The following is a 16,365-nucleotide window of genomic DNA, read 5'->3' as shown; positions in this document are numbered from 1 at the left end:
AGTTTAAAATGTTCAAGATGCTGCCCAGATTTTCCAACACATACAAAGGACAAGTTTCCAAATGGTTGTAGCTTCATATGAATGGAAGGAATAACATTTTGAATGATTAACTCCATCGATACTTCAATACCCCCTTATCGCATGGACTTTGTGCCTATATGCTTTTGCATGGTTTCCATTCCTGATCGATTAACTACATAGACTTTTTAAAAAATCTCAATAATATCCGAATCAGTACAAAAGACATTAGAGTAGAAAAATAACATGTCTTCATACGGATATTCAATTTTAAAGTAGAAAAAATGATAAGAAAAGTCTTAAGAAATGAAAGATTTATAGAACTGCGACAAAGCTTAATGGGTTGAAATCTGGTTGTCACGTCGCCTTACGTCAAGTGATTGCTCCGTGAATCCCATGACCTCATAGTAAAAATCGTTGTAAATTTTCAAGATTTCATTATATGGACTTAATTTTTTACATACCAATAATCAAAATGTAGGACTTTATTCAGACATATGTCATACTTCATAGTACACAATAGATTTTCCGTAATTCAATGTGTCCGCGAACTTTTCTAACAACCCTCGTATCAGCTGTGAAAGAGAAACTTCAGATTCTGACTCAACATTTTCAATAGGTGATATTAGTAAATTGTGGATTTTCAGACCCCAAAGTAACTTTTAGAAATTCAGAAGGAACATTTTTTAGACAATTTCGCACTTGGCCTGTAGGGGGCTACTACTGAGAGGGTGGGGGGTCAATAAAATACATTTACATGTACATTAAGAAATTTAAAAATGTACTTAAATTCAACGTTTCCTCGATTAAGATTAAACAATTTCTCACTCCCGTTAAAGGTACATAAATAAGTAGTAAACGCTGTCATCTACTGAATTCAGTCTATTACGACCTAGAGGCGTGAAATTGTGTCATATTTGTGCAATATTAAATACAATATGAAAACACATTCTTGCAGGAAGTTTAAATCGAAAAAGCTGTTCAGTGTTATAACTATTATCTCAGTATGTGCTTCGAATCAGCATGTCTCAATGACCTTAGCCGGAAAAAAATGAGTAATGATTGACTTATTCAATCTTTTTCTTTAAGTAAATGCATATTTCATTATGAAACATATGGAGATAACGAACAGTGTTCAATATCAAAGTCCATAAAACAATATAAATTAGGAACAGAGAAAGCATGGATCTCTAAAACATCAGAGGCGTGATCAGGTGTCAATGAGGAGTAAGCATCCTCTGCTGACCGGTCACACCCACCGTGTGCTTCTTGTCATGAATCTTGTCATGATTGGGAAACAACGGACAAATCCGTCGTCAATTCAGTGTATAAAATAATGGAGTAACAATTAGTATGAACAACGTCAGTCAGCATTTAACTCCATGATAAATTGTATTGCTGACAAGGTCATTGTATCGATTATAGAAATGGTGATTTTAAACGAGACTGTTGATAGGCGATTGTGAAAATGCACTAACACATAGAAAATATAGATCCTTACTACAGATTTCATACATTTTTCACATCTCCTAAATGTTCAGAAAACCAGTACTTAGCGATGTTATTGACTACATTCTATTTATTACGACCCATAGAAGTTAACTTGTGACAGACTTTACACAGTATGAATACAAACTCTGACAGGAAGTGTTGGTTGGAAAAGTTGTTCTGGAAATAAATAAACATGAGATGCTTTTGTATAGTTCTACTTCTAATGTGTACTTTATGCCACAATGTTTAACTGATGTTAGCCGGAAAAATGAGTAATGATTGAAGTAGTTTTTTTAATGTAGACATTTGTTATTGTGAGATTTATTATGTGATATAATTTGCTCTGTAAAAAAATTATGGGACTAGATCTAAGTTAATGTAGTTTGTAATACTTCACTTTTCTATTTCTGATTGAAAATATATTTGATATTCTTCAGGATATCTGATATAAAACATTATACACAGCCAATTGTGCCTAACGTTAATCTTACATGAAAATAACGTTAACTTAACGTTAAATATTTAACGTTAAATTAACGTCAATCGAGCTTATACATGAATTTAATGTTAAAAATTTAACGTTAAGTTAACGTTATTTTCATGTTAAATTAACGTTAAGCGTTAAATTAACGTTAATTAGTTCACACTTATTTAACGTTAAAATGCAGAAAAATTGTGTGCATATTTTTGGAATTTTCCTTCCTATTCTTAAAAAAAAAATACATGTTATTGCTTCATAACAGAAGCTTAACTAATACTGCATGTAATCATAATTATTTCTCTAAAGGTACACCAGAATCTCATCAATTTTGCACTTTTCCTTGTAGCACTGCAGAAAGCTAGGCTTGCATGTTGACTTCATCCTTGGTGTCACTTTCTTTTCAATTTGAATATATCCAAAAGGATAAAAGGACCCATCTGCTTTTTCAACAAAATCTCTAAAATTCTGAGCATTGCCTCCGATTTCAAATTTTCTGAAGAAAAGAGAAAAACACCAATTCATCCATTAATACTTTTAATCAGGCATATTCAATACAATGCTACAAATCTTCTTTCTTTTTCCAATCTGAAAAAGAAGAGAGGCAAATACATATTTTATAATAATTATATGAAAATGAAATACTTAACAATACATTAACAACTCAAATTTGCCTCAAATATAATGAATGAAACAAGAGGTCCATTGGCCACATCCTTCACCTGAGCACATGGTACAAATCTGTCCATTACCGCTATAATCACCCCCGATAATTACCACCAATTATATCTTCGGGAAGGGAATTTCAGTGAACTTTCTTAAGCAATTATCCGCCATTAGTCTTCCATGCATCAAAGTTTGGAGTAGATAATAAGTTACATACATAATTATTTGAGTTCAAATCTTTACTCTTCTTTTTGAAGTCTGGATATGAACAACTCGCCGAAATCAAGGCGCGTTATCTTGGAATTGAAACAAAGACTGGAAATCATTAAGGTAGGATTCTTCTCTGGTTTCTGACTAGATGAAACATTCATAGAATATTTGCTTATATGTCTTATATATTGAGATGTAAGTAATTTAAAAGATCATATTTTTCTGTCCTCAACACAATTGTACAACTTTAAATAGAAATGGTAAACTGCGTTTGAAAGCTTACAGGGACTATATTTTTGGCGGATTGGTGGCGTATGAAAATATCTTCTTTTCTGCCACTCAAAATTATAATAGAACAATGAATTTAGTAATAATTTTTACTCAATCGAAGTCTTGGAGAAATTTTCAAATGTGAGTTATATTAATAATGAGGGACTAAACTTTCAAAATATATCAAATAAATATGATATTTCAAACAAACTAGAACTTTATTAGCTTTTAAACGCTTCCCATCAAAGTGCAGATTTGAGCCAAAAATCCACAAAAAGTATTATTTCTCTCTTACTAAATGATCAAAACTTTTTGTTTTTGTATCATTTTGTACATTTATAGGACTACTTTATTATATGTGAAAATAAGAAAAAGTTAAATATAGGAAGCATATGAAAATAACTAATATATACTAAAAAATTAAGAAAAACAGAGAAAATTCGGATTAGCCAATGTCCAGTTAAGTTAAATTATTTATGTAAATTTGGTAACATCATGCTATAGATCCGATATAGTAATATGTTTTTATGCAAAAAGAACAATCATTAAACTTTTGAAATAGAAGTAGGTATCACATGATTGGCAACAGTTATTTTTTTTTGTTAAGTGTCAAGGGAAAAAATAATGACCTTGACCTGACCTTGCCTCTAATATTAAACGGTCAAATTTAATCTCATTGATACTATCACTTACTGGTATTGTCTTCTTGATTCTGTGAAAATTTCATTAATTTTTAAATATCAGAAATATGAGAAGAATCCTACCTTAAATATCACAAAAAAAATCCAAAATAATGCACCGAAAGTGTTATTGAGTGAAGGTATTCCCTTTATTAAACAAGCATGGGAAAGTGTAACGCCCGACACAATTAGAAATTGTTGGATCCACAGCGGGTTAGTCACAGATAAAAATCGATCAATAAATAGCACACTTGTCGACAATTTTGAACTTAATTACGGTGTCTTTGTCAATTGATATGTTTTTCAAAAAAACTGTGATTTTCTGACAAGCATACGTAAGCTTTTGACCCAGGCTTTTATATTTGTTTATTTGATATGAAGGCATTAAAATCTTGAAATACATGTAGTACATTGATAATAAATTTGTTTCATTTATTTGTGCATGTTACTTCTCTCCCCCCGATATAACGCCACCCCCGTTATAATGCCAAAATGACCAAGGTACAAATTTTGGCATTATAACGGGGGATCACTGTACCTAATATTTCTTAAGTAAGACTGAAAGTCCATTGTGCCCCCCCCCTACCCCCCTGGGTTGAAGAGGCCTGAAAGTACACTATCTGAGGATGCTTCCATTTAAGTTCCATCTTTCCTGGCCCAGTGGTTCTTGAGAAGAAGTTGATGGACAGAGAGACGGCGGACAAAATGTGATCTGAAGAGTTTAATTGAGCTTTCGGCTCAGGTGAACTAAAAAGCTACTAGTATTTAAAAACTATATACTTCCACATATTTTACTTTACAGTGAGACTGGCAAACAGACATTGTGTTTCCAGTATATTTTCAAAAAAATTTAGGGGTGACATATTAAATGGTTCTAAATATTTGATATGTGTTCAGAATAAATGCACTTTACCTGGTATTTTGAAGATTGTTTAAGGTGATGAAATATATTCACTTTCTTGTGATTATCATGTTCTGTTCATGTCAGAAGACTTTATACTGAGTTATCCTACAATTATAAAAAAAAAAATAATTAAAAATCATTTTTTTGAAATTTTATATCTTCAACATATACGATATTCATAGATAGAAATCAAATTTTATGTGCAGCGTCTGATTCAAAGCAAACTTTTAGTACAGTGAAAGCAACTTGGCTTTAAATTTGTCTCTTTAGCATAAGCTCTAGATCAAGTTGTAGAATTTTTCTAAATGAAAATTATGAATAAACTATGTATATACTATTTTATATCTACATCCACTGAATATTTTCTCCTTTATTTCTTAAGAAACCCCATTGCGTTCATCACTGCATAAACTACAGTAGCCATGTCGCCTGTACATATTTCTTTATCAGTGGCTTTCAATCAATGAAACGTATTAAGACGTTCGCATCATTAATACAATAATTAATCTTTTTAATCCTACTTAATTGAATATTTAAACAGATATAAATATAAACAATAAAATGTCTTTCTTTGTTTGTTATTACTGGAATGAACGGTTGCAGCTATTGCAGAAAAAATTTACATAACCCGCGTAAGCGGGTTATGTATTTTTTCTGCAACAGCTGCTTCCGTTCATTCCAGTAACAACAAACAAAGAAAGCATTTTATTGTTTATAAATAAATAACCTTTATTCCTGCATGGTTATCCTGAAAATCATCAGTTCAAGGAGGCACCAAGGAATGGTATATAGAGGCTGTAGTCTGCACTTTTCTCCATGTCTTGCATACAAGTATCTTTTCTGTATTATGCAGTAAAAGAAAAAATCTTAATGCTTATAAAATGTTTCTGAACAAAATATTGACAAGTGTCAAGTAGTGACAAGTACTTAACTGTAATTTTAAAAAATCAGTTGGGGTGTGTGAATGTTAATTTCACTGTCATTACATTTACTGTGGGAATTGTTTACATTTTGTTCCACTTTCAATACCTGTTTTGTGTTCCACTGGCATAATAATTTAGGCAGCTGGGTTCTTCCGAGTCTCCACGACAAAGTCCGATTTGATCCATTTCACAGTGTTTCAGAAGTGCGAGACAGATGTGATACCGAGTTTCAGCTGTTTAAAATACAATAAAAATAAATATCAAATCAGTGTTTTTTTCTCGATGATGGTGAAACCAATTAAGATGAACTGTTAGAATAAGGGAAAACATCACTCACATTGCGTGTTTAACTTCAACTTCGAGATGATTATTGTTAAATTGTATATACAAGATGTCTACTTTCACTTTCGAATTTTCTCCGTATCGTACATAAGGCGGCAGTACAGATGTACCGGCAGACTTCAGTGTTCAAACAAATTTAACCAACTGAACAATAAATAGACCTAATGAAAATATTAATGCTGATATACAAAATATATACAACATAGCAGAGATCTGGCACATCGTTCACAGCCTACGACACAGTAGCCTGCAAGGACTGTTGAGTAATTAACTAATTATGTGTTATGTTGCTATATCGTCTCGTATCCTATTTTCGACCGTATTGTATTTTCGACCTATTTTTCTCAATCTGTTTCCCGTGCAGATACCGTGCAGTAGAACATTATTTTCGGTTGCTACACTTGGAAAAACCCCTTTGAAGCACAACTGTAGTGAAAATACCCAAAATAAATAATTCAACGGAATTCCCTCCGTGGTTTTAGTCCGATGTCAGAAATTATAGTCTTTTTACTAATGCACATTTTATCTGTTGATTAATCAAAGCCGTAATCGGTTAATTACAAAGATCTTGTGATGACATTTTCCTGAAAGAAAATTAAGATCTCTGTCAAAGAGACGCATGAATATTGAAATGAATGGGTGGATCAAACGAATTTTTTTTCTTCCTTAGAAATGGGCACTTTCTTACAGATTTTTACTGAAAAATGCAACGTAATTTCATTGATTTCTTTTGGAAATCCACAGCTCCTGACAAATGGGTTCAACCAACGAGTAAATGTATTTGGAACTGAAATGTCGAACTTGTTCAATGTTTTTTTGAAAGACAGACAATCGTATTTTTATTGTTTGGAATATCCAACAGATATTTAAAGCCAATACTGTTTGGTCATTGATACTATATTTAGGTCGAAAACACAAGACGCTAATATTTTTGTAGGTAAAAATGCACCCTCCCCATTTTATGGCATATAAATAAAATAAACACAAAACTGCAATTTGGGTTGTATAATTTTATTTATAGACACATATGCTAACATTTTAAGCCCATAGTTTTTCAGCTTCTATAAAGTTTGCAATAAATTAATAGATTACATCTAAATAGGTCGAAAATACAATACGCCAGGATATATAAAGTTCAAACATTTTGGGACCTCTGATATTATGAAACTCTCAAAAACGTAATATTACAAAGACTACAAAATACTTACTTTTAACAGACTTGAAGTTGATAAATCCTTTTTCCTCTGCGTTTTCAATTTCTGTTACAGCTGGTGACGTCAAACATGACGTACAGTTTCGTCCGATAAAAACAAAACCGATCCTGAGAAAAGCTACGGACCATTTTTAGCCGGAAAAAATCCAAATCCAACTTGACATTTTTAAAGATAGACATAGAGTTTATAATTTTCTAGATAAATTACTTTTTTAAGAATGTGTGAAAAAAAAATGGACGAGGTGAAGAGGGTGCTAACAGTTAGAGCACCTCCCTTTCCCAAACCCACACGTGTACACACCCTTACAAACACACAGGCACTTGTGTAGGAAATAAATTGTGTCGGAAATACCTTTTGAACCTATGGTATAATACTAACACAAATGTTATCTTTATATATTGGGGTAAAAAATTTATTTCCGACACAAGTGCCAATACCCCCCCCCCCAACCCCCAACTCCGGCGGTTTCGAGTATCCACATATGGACATCTTAACTAATTAATTAAATGTCACTAATATGATTGGAAAATATTGCTTAAAGTAAGGTCTAAAATTTGAATAATAACATTAATCTTGTGTTGTTATAATTAACATGAAATTAACATTAAAGAATTAACGTTAAATTCACATTAACATGAAATTAACATTAACTAATTAACGTTAATCTAATGTTAATATTTTGGTTCTAGTTTTTTAAGAGAGAACCCAAGCTCACTTAAAATTTGACGTTAATTTAATGTTAAAAATTAACATGAAATTAATGTTAAGTTAAATTAACGTTAAAAATTAACATGAATTTAATGTTAAGTTAAATTAACGTTAAAAATTAACGTTAACTTAATGTTAATATCTTTAACGTTAACTTAACACGAAAGTAACATTAAACTTACATCAAGCTAACATTAATTTAATGTTAATTGAGATTAACACTAAATTAACGTTAGGCACAATTGGCTGTGTATTGAAAAAGGGAGTTCCCCCACAGTGGGTATTTCATTATAAAAAAAGACAAGACAGATATTCAATGTGCCAAACACTGTATCAATGGCAAATTCAAACATTAATTTTTCAATAGTTGCGTATCTTTTTCATATGAATGGACATACTAAATCATACTAAATCATCAAAGCTCTGAACGTTCTCTTAGTCTGTATGTCCTGTTAGAGAATGTCAATCTTTATCATTCACCTGTTTTGTACCGGTATAATATTCAATTAAAAATATGCGTGAAATCAAATACATTTAACATTTTGACAAATTTGTAAATAATAAAAAAAACTTTTTGCGGATCTTTTTATAATAAGTGACGTTTATAGTTCTATGTGGGTAACATGTGCCAGCAAAATATAGGAACTTTTGTATCCCATTAGCATTGATAATGCATTATTACTTTATATATATATATATATATATATATATATATATATTTGCATATCCATTGCTCTCTCCCACTATGAACCTGCAGCCAGCAACTGCGTTCATAGGACTATAGACGCAACTACTTCTGCTATGAGTGCAATTGCTCTATAGCTCACTCGTGTAGAACAAGTTCTACTACACAGATACACCATGTTGAGAAGTATATATATGAAGTGTTTCGTAAAAGCACTAAAAATAAGTTTATAATAATATTTTTTTGGAAAAAAAGAAATTCAGACAATTAAAAATTGCTGATTTATATCTTTAAAAATTTAATTTTGGTCAGTGTATTTAATTGTAAAATAAAACTTTTTAAAGTTGTAGATAACTGCCATATTTTTATTTTTTCATATCATATATATTTGTACAAAGAAAGATAACTCTTCACACTCGGGTAATAACACTCAGAAAGAGGAAATTTCTTTAACTAGTATATCAAGAATGATTTCAGCTATTAAAAATAAATATGAAAAGCTAAAAAAAAAACATTCATAGAAAAGCATTCTTGAATAATAATCATTATAAAAGCATCTTCATCTTTCATCATAATGTTAAATTATTGATTTTTGTCAGAGGGTTTCAATAACGTTGATCGATGACGTCACAACTGCATCAAAACAAAAATTAAGAGAATGTGATGACGGCCCTGCTTGTATCCAGATAACTGTTTGAGAGGGCAATACTTTATAAATTGTTTGTGATTCATTAGAGAAAAGGATCATTGATCAAGTGTAATGATTTTAAAGCTGTACGTTTTTCATTACTGAAGACAAGTGACCGCGTCCTCCTGTATGTCAGGATTTCCTCTGATATTCTTTTAAAAAATCAAAGAATGCAAATATAAGTAATAAACAACGATTATTCAGTGAACATGGCATTATGAATAGCAACTGCTCTGCTGGCATATTTTCCATGATGCGCTAGCGCGCATCATGGAATATGCCAGCAGAGCAATTGCTATTCATAACGCCATGTTCACTGAATAACGTTGTTTATTTCTTAAATATATATATATATATATATATATATATATATATATATATATATATATATATATATATATATATATATATATATATATATATATATATATATATCCAAAGTCTCTTTTTGTCAATACAATAAAAAACTTTAAAACACTTTTCGAAATATTTCAACCGTGTTACCGGCCTTCATCAGTCGTGTTTATTTAAATGCATAGCAACTCAACAGTATTATGACGTCACAATGAACATAGAAATTGAGAGGCAACGTCATGCAATAAAATTGCGCCAAAAACATCTGAAGATATTGTGAGAGCAAAAATTGTACTTGTGTATCAAAATTTTATCATACAGAATAAAATACTAGAATACGGGGTATATTAAAAATATGATTTTAAAGTAAATATAAAAGTATATCTGTAAAAATAAGTATCACCATGTCACACAAATGTTCATAAATTCAATTCAAAGACAGAAGTGTTCTCTTTTGTTAATACCAAATGGTATATAAGTGTTCAACTTTTTTTTCCAAAGATTTTCTCTATATTTGCGGTAAATGTCATTCTTATACAGTTTTTCAATGCCTATTATATTATAATCTTCTACTGTATGTACACCTGAATTAAAATGAGTAGCCACAGGATCATTTGTTTCCCTTCTAATTAAAGACAAATTCAAAACATGTCTTTGATATAAACTATCACCAGTTTCTCCCACATACACTATTTTGTCACACTTTTTACAAAATATTCCATAAACAACAATCCTTCATTTACAGTTAATATAATTTTTTACTTGAAAAGTGCATCAATGCATTTAAATAAACACGACTGATGAAGGCCGGTAACACGGTTGAAATATTTCGAAAAGTGTTTTAAAGTTTTTTATATATATATATATATATATATATATATATATATATATATATATATATATATATATATATATATATATATATATATATATATCACATTCATTGACGACATGCCTTTGTTTTAATAATAATGACTTGTAGTTATAATAATGAAGCTGTTATACATGACTGTTGCTCTCTGATTTCAGATTAAAGTCCTCTGTTAAATTCTTTTATGACCTCAAAGCAGAGGTCAACGTGAGTGCCGGTATAAAATTCCAAGCGACCCCAAGATTTCATACAAATTCTTTGAAACAAACACGTATTGTGAGTCCAATGGGACAATAATTTTACTCCTTAAAAATCTGCTTTTAAGGGGAACCTTCAGATTTATTGTGCTGCAAGATATTCATGGAGTGGTGAACAATAAACTTTGAAGAAATCGCCGTCAATCTACACAATGACTTGTTTGCTTGTTACAGTTATCAGGATTGTAGCCAGATCAAGGTGTGATATGATATGTCTTAACCATACAATTCCAAAAGATGGAATGTAAAAGAAAAAAAAATCCATAATTTACAGAAAGTAACACTCTATCTACAATGAATGAACTTCTCACTCCACTAGATGTACAGAAAATTTGTACTTATGAATGTCAGTGACTGATTTATGTTTATGAAAACACGATTGGGTCATTCTTGTGCTATAGTCTATGAATTATGAATACAAATTCTGACAGAAAGTTTTTACTTGAAACTTAACATAACAATTTTTTTTGTCGGTCTGGAAAACCCTCTGACGTGATCATGACTGTAGACAGAATGTTCCTCTTTCAAATAAAAAGAGGAGGAGTTTTCTTGATATGCTTATTACCATGTCTTTATGTTTTGTCCATCAATAAGAATGAGTAATGATTAAAGGTTATATTTTGGAGGAGACACATTTTATTATGAGAATTTTTCAGATATATAATCTTTTCTTTACTAAGAACAACTGACTAAGTGGGATCTTTCTAATTTTTATGTTTATTCTAGAATTCATAGCTACATGGGTCAGGGGTTAGAAATAAAGACCACTGAAGAAAGAAAAAAAAATTTCGCCCATAGGGAATATATAATCATTTTGGATAAAAGTCAACGTAGTTAGTTTTATGTCACCTCAAAGTAGTTCTACATTCGGACTACGTAGGCCATTAGAAAATTCAGTAAAACTCTGTTATAACAAAGTCTCTGGGACCTGTGAAACTACTTTGCAATAACCGTAATTACTTATAACCGTATAAGAAATTAATAAATTTATATAGCTGGGGATCCATGATGACTTTGCTATATCCGTACATTCGCAATATCCGTGTTCGTACTAAACGAGTTTTGCTGTAGTACAACCGGAGCCACGCTTCCTTTTTCCGAGATGTGAATACATTAGTTTGGCTTTCACTTGGCGTTTGAAATATTTGATTATGGTTGACTACACGCCGGTCTCGTCAACCAAAGCATGGAAAGGGTTCAGAGAAATTAAGTAAAAGGGAAAGAATGGGGAAAAAGTTAAGGGTGACAGAGACAGGATTAGGCTATCAATATATAACATAAACAACTTTTCTGTGGATGAAATATAACGATAATATGGACCACTATTATTATGTCATAGCCGATCAAGACAGACAGTCAATGACCAAGGTGAAGTTTATAATGATATCTCGTGATAGAAGGAATTAGCTACAACTGGACAGCAACAACATTAAACAAATCATTATTTCAATATCAAACTATTTACTATAAAAATATTACTTTTATTAACACATAACCTCCCACCAACCCCTTCACACCCATCGGATTAAAGCATTTTTCGAAATTATTTATAATATATAGTTAAAAAGAAATAAAGAAGAATAGTTTGTTCATTTGCAGCATATTGAATACCCAGATCATCCAGTTTGCAGAACCTCTAATCACTGATGCATTGTAACTTTTTTTTTTAATCCAAAAGCAAGTGAATTTAAGGACAGTAGTTGTTGTATGTGTGTAATTATTGTTTGACATATTCACAACATCATTAATCCGTTCAGAAACAAATGATTAGTGAAACTTGATAAAATCAGTTGTGAAAGAGAAATTATATTCCAACTCAACATTTTCACAAGGTAATATAAATAAATTAAGGTTCTGAAACTCGAAAGTAACTTTAAAAAATTTCAAAAGGAACATTTTCTGACAATTTATGCACCTGGCTGATTGCGTAAAATCTTACAGTATAAACATTTTGGTGCGATTCCAAGTGTGTTTTTATTGCTTGGTTCTGTAGGAGACCGAACGGGTACAACTGAGAGGGGTCAATAAAAATATATTTAGAAAGACAAAAATGTACTTACATTCGAAGTTTCCTCAATGCAAATTAAACAGTCTTCTTACTCCCGTTAAATGTACAGAAAATATATACTTAGAGATGTCATCGACTAAATTGCCACCTCGAGACGTGAAGTTGTGTCTTACTCGTGCAATATTTAATACAATATGAAAACAAAATTTGACAGGAAGTTTAAATCGTAAAATCTGCACAGTGTTATAAGTATACTCTTACTATGTGTTTCACATCATCATGTCTCAGTGAACAAAGCCGGAAAAATGAGTAATGATTGACCATTTTTTTTTCTATTAAGTAGACGCATATAATATTATGAGATTCATTTGGTGTTTTAATTTATTAGATTTTTATTGTAAGTAAATACAGTTTCGTCAGGTCTGTTATTTTGCATCTTTCGTTTACTTAATAAAAATGATTTTGAAGCTAAATAAGAGGATTAAGCACCGATGATACAAACTTTTGTCATAAAAATTAAAAATTACAACCTGGGTCATGTTTTAAGGAAAAAAATGAACAAGTTTGTATAAATTAATTTGTATAAATTAATAAGAATGGTTGCAGAAAGGTGTAATCTTCATAAAAAGTGAACAATTTCCATTTTGAAAAATTATTATTTGCATTATTTGCAACAAAGAAAACCCAGAAATCAATATCAATCCGGTCATCAAATTTGTGTTTGTATCATCTGTACTTCATGGCTTAAAGTCCAATTGAACGTGTCTTTTTGTATGGTTATCAAGAACTTTATTCGGTAGTAACCAATATTTGCCTCCAAAATCAAACTTTGGCTGAGAAATATTTTAAATTCTTAAACATTGATATATATGCTGACTTAAAAGTACTGAATATTTTTAAGCAATGACGACATATGTTTGAAATTACGTAACGAAAATGCCATAAAATTTTAATTTAAACTTTCCCTGATTTCTACAGAAAAATGTATATATTGCGTCGATATCTTGAGCAAAAGTCACCGAGCGCAGATCTGATCAGGGTCAATATTTTAATATAATGTGTAGAATGATAATATCAATGAAATACGTACATATTGTTTCTGAGCAAACTTGCGCTCTATGAATTTTTGAAGCTAAAATTGTTGAAATTTTGTCCAGTTTGACCTCTTTCTAAAAATGATTTAAATTGGACTAGTTTGTGATGATATAAAAAACAAAAGTGTCAATAAACTACTTTGAAACTTTAATATGTTAATTTATATTTCTCATACAATTTATAGATTTCAGCACATTTGAAGAATTTTTAAAAATTTGACTTTTGTGGGAGCAAAGATATACAATATACCGCAAATAGTTCTTTTTTCATACTTGGATATTTTACTTGAAAAAGACACTAATGGTAATCTAACAACCAAGCTATATGATAAACATGATGACTTTAACTTTTCTATCGTCAACTTCCCTTACTTATGCAGCAATATACCTTCATCACCTGCATACGGAGTATTCATATCTCAGTTGATTCGATACGCAAGAGCATGCTCTACGTATGAACAATTTCTTAAACGAGGTAAATTATTGACAAACAAGTTGATGAAACAAGAATATCAACAGACTCGTTTAAAGTCATCATTTCGTAAATTCTATGGTCGATACAATGACCTTGTCAGCAAATACAATTTATCATTGAATGAAATGCTGATTGACGTTTTTCATACCAATTGTTAGTCCATTATTTATACACTGAATTGACCATGGATTTTTTCCGTTATTTCCTGATTATGACAACGAGCACACGGCGGGTGTGACCGGTCAGCAGGGGATGCTCACTCCTCCATGGCACCTGATCCCACCTCTGATGTTTCGGATGTCCGTGTTTGCTCTGCTCTTATTTTGTATATTTGTTTAATGGACGTTGAGATTGAATACTGTTCGTTATTTCCATATCCTTCTTACAAAAAAAAGTCAGTTTTGAAAAACATGAGGGAGGTTTTGCGTTTACGACTTTTTGTAAAATGTTTACAAAAGATGTTGTCATATGACTTCAGATAAAAATATATCGTAGTCATAAGAGTTTTTTTTCTGAAAGTGTTCTAATGTTAACATTCATATAGAAAACAGTTATCTTTTTTAAAGAACAGCTATTGGTTAAAATGCAGCCAAAAGATAAAAATAAAAACACAAAAAACAGAAATGTCACTCAAGAATTCACTCAAGAAGTAGGTTTAGATTTAATTTGTTTTTGTGAAATTTTCTTCAGAAGATTGTCCGAGAATGAATGAAATGTTTTCATAGAAAAGAATTAATCGTAATATAAACAATGTTTGCATGCAGTGACGATTTTGTATTTAAAGTTATTTTTATAGAATACATGGATATAATTGTTATCTAACTTTAATAGAAAATGTCACACTTCAGCATATTTTCTGTAAAATATAGGGTTATTAACATTAGTAGAGACAAGGGATGTTTGTAAAACACTTATGCCCCCTCCCCCAAATTGGAATTTTTCGAAGTCCAAAACGGCATACCTCTTTCAAAATGGTGCGATTGTACCCAAAAAAGAACTTGACCGAGATATTTATCTGATAAATCTGTATACAAAATTTCATTTCAGTGTGTGCAACCTCTGCAAAAAATGAGAGAAAACTGCTAATAATTGAAATTTTTTTCTAAGTCCAAGAGCCATCACTCTGTCTAAAATGGCGCAATTCAACACAAAACGAAACTTGAACAATATATTCAACTTATAAATCTGTATACCAAATTTCATTTCTGTATGCGAAGAAACTGTACGGAAACAAAGTGGACCGACAGACAGCAGCAAAACACTTTGCCCTCCCTTCTTCGAAGGAGGGGGCATAAAAATGATTTTATTTACGTGTAATCTTAGAAATTTATAAACCGACATATGTTGTCGTCTTATAATACAGAAAAATTTATTTTAGTTAAGCCTGGTGGCGCCATATTTTGATGAGTGCAGTCTGGCAATACACTTTAAAAAATATCGCACTTTAAAAATTTTCAAAAGTGCGATAAAATTTGGAAAAAAATCTGTGCATTTTAAAAAACTTTCAATGTGCTATAAGAGTGAATACCCTTTTTTACTTCGTGAATTTTCAAAGTGCATTGTAACAGTGCAGGAAAACAGATATTAGAGGAACATTAAGTCTAATGATTAATTATGTAAAAGTTAATGTTTCTTCAGTGAAGTTTGATTTTAAGTGGGAATTAATATATAATGACATTTTTTTAATAACTGAAGATTTCCAGTTGAGGATAGTTTCACTGTAGATATGCACATCGAATTATTGCACTACAAATACATACATATTTTTTTAAGATTGGAATTGCAGAACGTTTATTTTTATTTTTGGTATGTTTAATATGCGTATTAACATGGATTAAAAAAGAATATTGAACTGAACAACACTCTCGTTTTATTTTGTAGATTTATTTTTAGAAATATTCCAACAATTTAAATGCAATGATATGTTTTGCGAAGAGATATTTATAGAAAAAGAAGTATAAAAAATAGCATCGGTCAGGGAAATTAGAAGTGGAATATTATGTGATTTTAAAGTCGTCATTTCGTAAGT

At 30.8% G+C, this 16,365-nt stretch overlaps 1 long non-coding RNA gene across 2 annotated transcripts; it reads right to left on the bottom strand.

Moving 5' to 3' along the window:
- Window positions 1-2,452: 2,452 nt before the first annotated feature.
- LOC134265422 (uncharacterized) lies at window positions 2,453-7,281 on the bottom strand. Of its 2 annotated transcripts, none has more exons than XR_009991752.1 (3): window positions 7,191-7,281; window positions 5,726-5,873; window positions 2,453-2,575 (listed from the first exon to the last, which is right to left on the bottom strand). It is a non-coding gene; the product is annotated as an uncharacterized LOC134265422 (long non-coding RNA). The 2 variants fall into 2 exon arrangements; XR_009991751.1 differs by lacking the exon at window positions 2,453-2,575 and adding an exon at window positions 5,447-5,557 and having other exon boundaries at window positions 5,747-5,873.
- Between the last annotated feature and the right edge of the window lie 9,084 nt (window positions 7,282-16,365).

The sequence above is a fragment of the Saccostrea cucullata genome, unplaced genomic scaffold (genome assembly GCF_032062105.1).
Source record: "Saccostrea cucullata isolate Sc308-1 unplaced genomic scaffold, CSIRO_AGI_Scuc_v1 ctg10889, whole genome shotgun sequence".
NCBI classification, from domain to species: domain Eukaryota; kingdom Metazoa; phylum Mollusca; class Bivalvia; order Ostreida; family Ostreidae; genus Saccostrea; species Saccostrea cuccullata.
The sequence above is the reverse complement of the archived record's forward strand: the minus strand, read 5'-3'. Positions and strand labels throughout refer to the sequence as shown.